The sequence below is a fragment of the Cryptomeria japonica genome, chromosome 3 (genome assembly GCF_030272615.1).
Source record: "Cryptomeria japonica chromosome 3, Sugi_1.0, whole genome shotgun sequence".
Taxonomy (NCBI): Eukaryota; Viridiplantae; Streptophyta; class Pinopsida; order Cupressales; family Cupressaceae; genus Cryptomeria; species Cryptomeria japonica.
The window spans coordinates 426,854,364-426,861,152 of NC_081407.1; positions in this window are offsets into that span (position 1 = coordinate 426,854,364).

Below are 6,789 nucleotides of genomic sequence, written 5' to 3' on the forward strand. Positions count from 1 at the left end.
TTTTTCATACTCCTTTGTTATGTGAATGGTTGTTGGATCTTTAATTTTACAAGCTTACATTCTAGTTGGTTGATATTTATTGTATGTTTGACTTTGATGTTGAGATGTTAAATGTTGAAGAGGCTTTTCTATTTCAAGTTTTGGGAGGAAGGTCTTACTTGTCATAGCTATAGAACTTAGAGGTTTTGGTGTAAATACATGACAGTTGATTTACCATTGTCCTCTCTATGGTTTTTTTTGTCTTTTCAGAGGTTCATGTTCACATGACATTAGAGTTGAGGTTTGCATGGAGCTATTGTGATCACAATATTTTTGTTCATTAACTATTATTGTATTTTATTATTTTTTATGACAATATGAATTCTCTTTGATCTCTTTGCTTTAATGAAGTGGAGAACCTGGGTGAGATATGGAAACTAGTAGTTAGAGAGTTATTTTGTATCAATTTAGTTTGTAACTTTGTAGATCATTGTGTGTTATTTGGTATTACATGATATTGATGAAATTTAGCTATATCCTCTATGTGAGTGCTATTGGTGAGATTTTGGATTCTTTGATTTATTTTATATTTTACATTACCCACATAGTGAAAGTTCCAACACATAAACGTGTCCTTTGTTGGATGTTCTCATTATACTATAGTGTTAGGATCTTCATGACTTTTTTGTGCAAGAAAATGTATATATAGGGACATGTGGCTATGGATTGGGTTGGATATTTTGATAATAAAAAAATGTCTACATGTGATTTTAATTATACCTTGTTTTGGAGGTATGGTTAGTTTGATGTGTTAGCAACTAGCTGAGGTTTCTACTCCAACTATTGGCATAATCTTGGAAGTTACTTAGGCCTATTTCTTACAATTTAATTTGGTTTTTTGTTCAAATTTTGAGTTAAGGTAGGGTACATGCTTTTAAGTGAAATTTATTGTGAAATATCCTTTGATAGGATCTTATCGTTCATGCATTGGCATGATAGAGGATGAGAGAGTTTTTATTTGAGATGGTGGTCACCTTGGTTATTGTTGCAGGCATCTTAATGTAGCACTTGGATGTTTAGATGATACATATTAGATATAGAAATTGTTCTCTTGATTTTTGAGTTTACTTTTGACTCCTCATGCCATGTAAACAAAAAGTGGGAGGCAATTGGGAAATGTGTGATGTACACCTTGCATAATAATAAAGATAATAATACTAAGAATGTAAAATAAGTATTTAGTAATGGTGAATCTTATATATGTGGATACCACAATTGGTTAGACATTCTTGGGGACACTCTTGATTGTATGAGACATTAGAATAAATATTCAAAGTGGGTGTCATTAAAAAAAAATTAATATTAGAAAAACTTAATATTCAATATTTAATTTGGGTTCATGGTTTAGTGAGATCATGATTTTGAATCATGTGGTTTATGTAATATCCTTAGTGGTTTTCTACAAATTTCTTTCTATAAAGCAAGCACATGGTTGGTTATTGATGTTGGTTTGTGTAACCATTGACTTGTCAGGTAAGCCTAAATAAAGCAACTCTTGTAAGCTACATATGTGGAAGCATGGTTTGGGATGTGTGATTACTTGGTTCTCATTTATTTGTTCACACAGAAAAATGAAACCAAGGTGCTTGATTCTTTGGAAGCTTGCATGTGGACTTTGTAAGTGTATTGTATTCTTGTTTCTTGAGATAAAACATTAAATTGTATGGGTGCTTTTGAAGACTAAAGTTTTTAGAGCATTTTTTGTGATACATATAGTATTGTCTTGTGGTACATTTTTTATTATTATTTTCTATTGTAGATATGAATATTTGTTTTGCATATTTTTCTCTCATAAAGATTAAGTGAAAATGATATTTTTTACTACAAATTTCATTTTAATACCAACTTAAAAAAGAATTAAATATATTCCTGATAAATTAAAGCAGGTCTATAGATATGATGATATATTGTTAATTGACAAGAACCATGAATACCTAATTGAGAACTTTATGGCTCCCCTTAGATAAAAATAAAAAATATATGTATACTTGGCTAAAGTATGTGGGGACACTAAAATTCTAAATGCTCCTTGAAATTATTATCAATGGCTTACAAAGTCTAATTTATTGAAAAATATTAGATATTGTGATACCTTAATGAATGTTTCTATTCATTTATTTGGATTTTTCATGTGAAGAATATATATTACACCTTCTCAGGACCTTTTGATTTCTAAAATATATCGTTTTGTATGATTTTCTCTTTAATTCATTGTAACTACTAGTATGCAAATGGTTATCATTGATCTTTTTTTTTTTTTGTAATAGCCAAAGTACTATTTGAAAAATGTAAGGAGTTGTGATATCATTTTTTATATTGATATTAATGATTTCTACTAATTATAATGTATTATTTGTGGAAGTAGTAAGAAAACTCAACATAATAATATTTATTCTTTGGTCACATGAAACAATTTATTTGAAAATATGTATCACGTTTCAAGATTGCAATACTAACCTCTGCAATCATATCCATTTTTAAGACTTGAATTCTTTTTGCACCATATTGGCATAAAGGTTAGTAATTTCTAACTTATTTTACTTAGAATGAGTGCAATAAATATCTATATCTATGCACAAACTACAATGATTTTGGGAATCCTTTCATACACTTGAAGCCAATTCAAACAATTTGGGCCAGATTTAAGGGTATTTATGATAAGGTAAATTTAATACTCATTGATGACTCCAAGGGAAAAATGTAATGATAGGATAAATAAATTATTATAAAATTTGATAATATCAATTTAATAAGTAATAAATATCTTTTGAGGGATTTGTGATTGATATTATCATTTTCCATGTAAATTATATATAATTTGATTAAATTCAAATAAGCAGGTGGATTTAACAACACTTTGTTCTACTGAATCACTTTAGGCACAATGATAAGGTTAACTTCCCTTATTTTCTGCTCTGTTTGATGAATGCGTCCCTCAAGGCCTACAAAGAGAACCCACGGAGTGATACGGCCATGCACCAAGGCCTTATGGTCCTAATCTATGACCATCTTAAGGCCGACCAAATTGCTCGTATGCAGCCCTCTACGGATTCTGAGGATGAGGGGTCTGACCCTGCCTTCTCAGAGGAAGAGGAGTCTGAAAGTGACCCTTTGACTGACATTGAGGATAGCATGGATGTCTCGAATTATGAAAGTGGGAAGAAGAGGAAATACATCAAAACCAGACCCTCATCCTCTAAGGGCAAAAAGCCTAAAGGTAGACCCCTGATTAGCATTTCTTTGAAAGAGGAGACTTCGGATGACTCTGAGGAGGAGAACCCCCAAGGGCTGCTGAAGAAGAAGACAAAATCTCACACCCAGATCAGGGAAACGCACAAGAAGAAAGAGGTGACTGTTAAGGAACCGGAAGCCCACAAGCAAGTAAGAGCCCTAGAAGCTAATCAGAATCTAGAAAAGGAGACCATGGAAGAGGCTCTTAGGGCTATTGACACAACTACCATCCAGCACACCCATAAAGAGGAAAAGGCAACCCCTAGAAAAGTTGACCCCCCCTCTAACCCTCCCACCAAGGGTTTGCAAGGTTTCATGGAAACTATGGAGTGGCTTATCAATGGTTACAAGAAAGCTGTGGATGAAAATAAAAAACTCTGTAACAGAATCTTGATCCTGGAAACCATCAATACTGGGGAAGGGAAGACCATGGCCAACTACATAAAGGACCTGAAAAGCACCATTGCCAAAGCCGAAGACATAAGAGATGCTTTCAACCCCCGGTTTGAAAAAATTGAGAAGGATTTGCTAGAAAGGAAAAATCTTGCTGACACTAACGACCACACTCTCTCGGAAATTGTTAGCAAAATTGGTAAAATTGAGGAGTGTCTGAAGAACATTGTTGAACAAAGCCTTAGCATCCTGAAAGATTTCAGCCAACAACACCAACACTCTCATCAGCAATCTGGATGATGAAAAGGAAATCCTAGACATTGACCCGGAAACGGAAGGAATAGGGGAAGCTCAAGGCCCCAGAACCGGCACCAGAGGCAAAAAGAAGGACAAAAGCCCTAACAAGGATCTGGAAGACCTTAAAGCTATCAGGGCCACTTACGACGAGTTGGTGATAAAGGCGGAGGACTTGTTGAAGAAAATTACTGTGTAGTGCCTTCTTAGTTTCTTCGTTGTTGTTTGTTTTGCTGTCCTTTCAGTTCACTGACTTTTTGCCAGTATTTTTGTATGCGGTTCTTAAGCACTGATCTTTTTGGCGTCTTATCTTAATATCCTTTGTTAAAGGTATCGGGTCCTGAAAACTTGCTTTTTTAATTAATCAGAACAACACTACAATGTAAATATTTTTTAAATTGATGTGATCATTTATTTTGTGAATAGAACAAAAAACTATATGTAAGAAAATTAAAATTAATATTTATAATGTTGGAATTGAAACACACAAATATAATTACAATAAATTTAAAATTTAATATGTCTAATGTTAAATTTTAAATATAATAATGGGAATGACCCCACAATGCAACGGTTAGCTGCGAGCTTCTTACATGGGAGGTCTTGGGTTTGAGTCTACTCGACTGGTTCTTAGCTCCAAGGAAAAGCTAATAAATATTGCTTCGGTTGTAATATATATATATATATATATATATATATATATAAGCATTTCAAAACCCAATATCAATCATTTGTCAAGGATTGGTGGAATTGAATAAATTTGCATATAATGAAATGATGATTATATTAGAATCTTATATTGTGAAATCATACCTACAATGATATAAAATTTATATATCTTCCCATGGTCTCAATGATATAGGTAATGGTTGATATAACCTAATGCTTTGACTTACTCTTTTGGTAATTTAATATACTTTGCAACTTTGTACAAGCTTCTTCACATCCTACTATACTTGTGGCTGGTAATACTTCTCACAAACAAGAGCAATGATCTTATCTTGACCAAAGTCTCCAGCCAATCCTCCAATATTATTCTCCTTGATTAAGTTCTCTCTCATAGAACTCCTTGGAATGCACAATAGGCTTCCTTTAAACAACATCTTACCTTCAATTAAGAAATACAACCATTTTGTCATGTCTAAAGTAACAAGGTCCAAGCCTCTACAAAATTTGGATCTTCAAGATATAAACTCTCGAGTTTGTTAAACCCAACAACCTCTATCTTCATCTATATCAACAAATTTTGTCTTATACTTAAGGTATATGTGATTTTGTTTAACCTTCCACTCTTGCACTTCAAAAAAAAGTATAACTACACAAAAACTAAACCTATTTTAAGTGCCTTTGGTTTAACTTCCCTTGACCATTAAGATACTACAAAGCCTGATGATCAGTATATTAAAAAATATATTTTGGCAATAAATAATGTCTCCATTTATTTAAAGCTTGCTATATCATAAAACTATTGATCATAAGAAGAATAGTTTTTCTTGGCATCATTAAGCTTCTCATTGGAATAGGCAATAGGCTTACTTTGTTGACTCAAAACATCTCCCATGGCAGTGCTATCATGTTAGGAAAAAATTTTCATTGATGTCAAAGGTGCTAGTCAGTTATGTCACTAATGTCAAGGTATCTAGAAGAGTGCAACTAATGCCATGCCCATGTTTAAGCATTTGAATTCCAAAAGGACTATATCTAGCTATAGTTGATAGCTCAATTAATGGTATCATTATGATTCAATTTGAATTGATCCTAAGTGTTTATAACATGTGGCATTTCTTGGAAGTATTTGTGGTATGTTTCTGAGGTTGGTTGTTCAGAAATAGTATGTGCACTTAGTTGTGTTGTCATGGTATTTGGCTCCTTATTCTAGCGCAATTGAGAGTTATGGCTTGTGATTGGAAGTAAACTAAAGCTACATATGAAGTATTGTATTTCATGGTTTAAGAGGCTAATATTTAGTAGGCAAAAATTAGGAGTGACAGAGTGAACAGTTGATTGTTCTAATGTTCTAGATGGATGCACCAAAGTATTACAACATGTGCTTGTCAAAGGTAGTGTGTTAATTTTTATTGGGGCTAATAGAGTCTATGATAAGTATTACATAACTTGTACCTTCTCCCAGGAGTAACGTCTGGACTCTTGGACCTATCCTATTACATGTTTGGTTTAAGGGTTATTTGTGTGGCCAATTTGCAGATGCATTAATATTGTTCTAGGCTGACAAGTAAATGCAATTATCATTGTGTGTATTTGTGTCTATGTGTGTGTGTATATGTGTACATGTATATGTGTGTGTGTGTATATGTGTATGTAAATATATAATATATGTGTGTGTGTGTATGTATGTATGTTTGTGTGTGTGTGTATGTATGTATGTTTGTGTGTATATATATGTGTGTGTATGTATATGTGTGTGTGTGTGTATGTAGGTATATTTGATCTAGGTTCATTCCTAGTGTTTATTATTGTTAAATTCAAAAGAAGTGCTTGATGTGCGAGTATGTGGGTGATGTTATGTGAGTTTCATTTCAATCATTATGTGTGAAAGGAAATACAAGAGAAAGAAAATGAAAACAAATCCAAGTAAGTATGATGATTGAAGTAATGTTACCAAAGTAGAGAGCAACTTGAGAGCAATCGCTCAAAACTTGAAGAGGAGACACAAGAGCTTTTGAAAGGGGAAAAGAAAAGAAAAACCCCTTATGTATTATGAATTAAGGCAAAGACGAGGACGAGAAAGAGAGAGAGAGAGAGAGAGAGAGAGAGAGAGAGAGAGAGAGAGAAGCTCATTACAATGATATCCAAAAGTGAAGAATGAGAGGA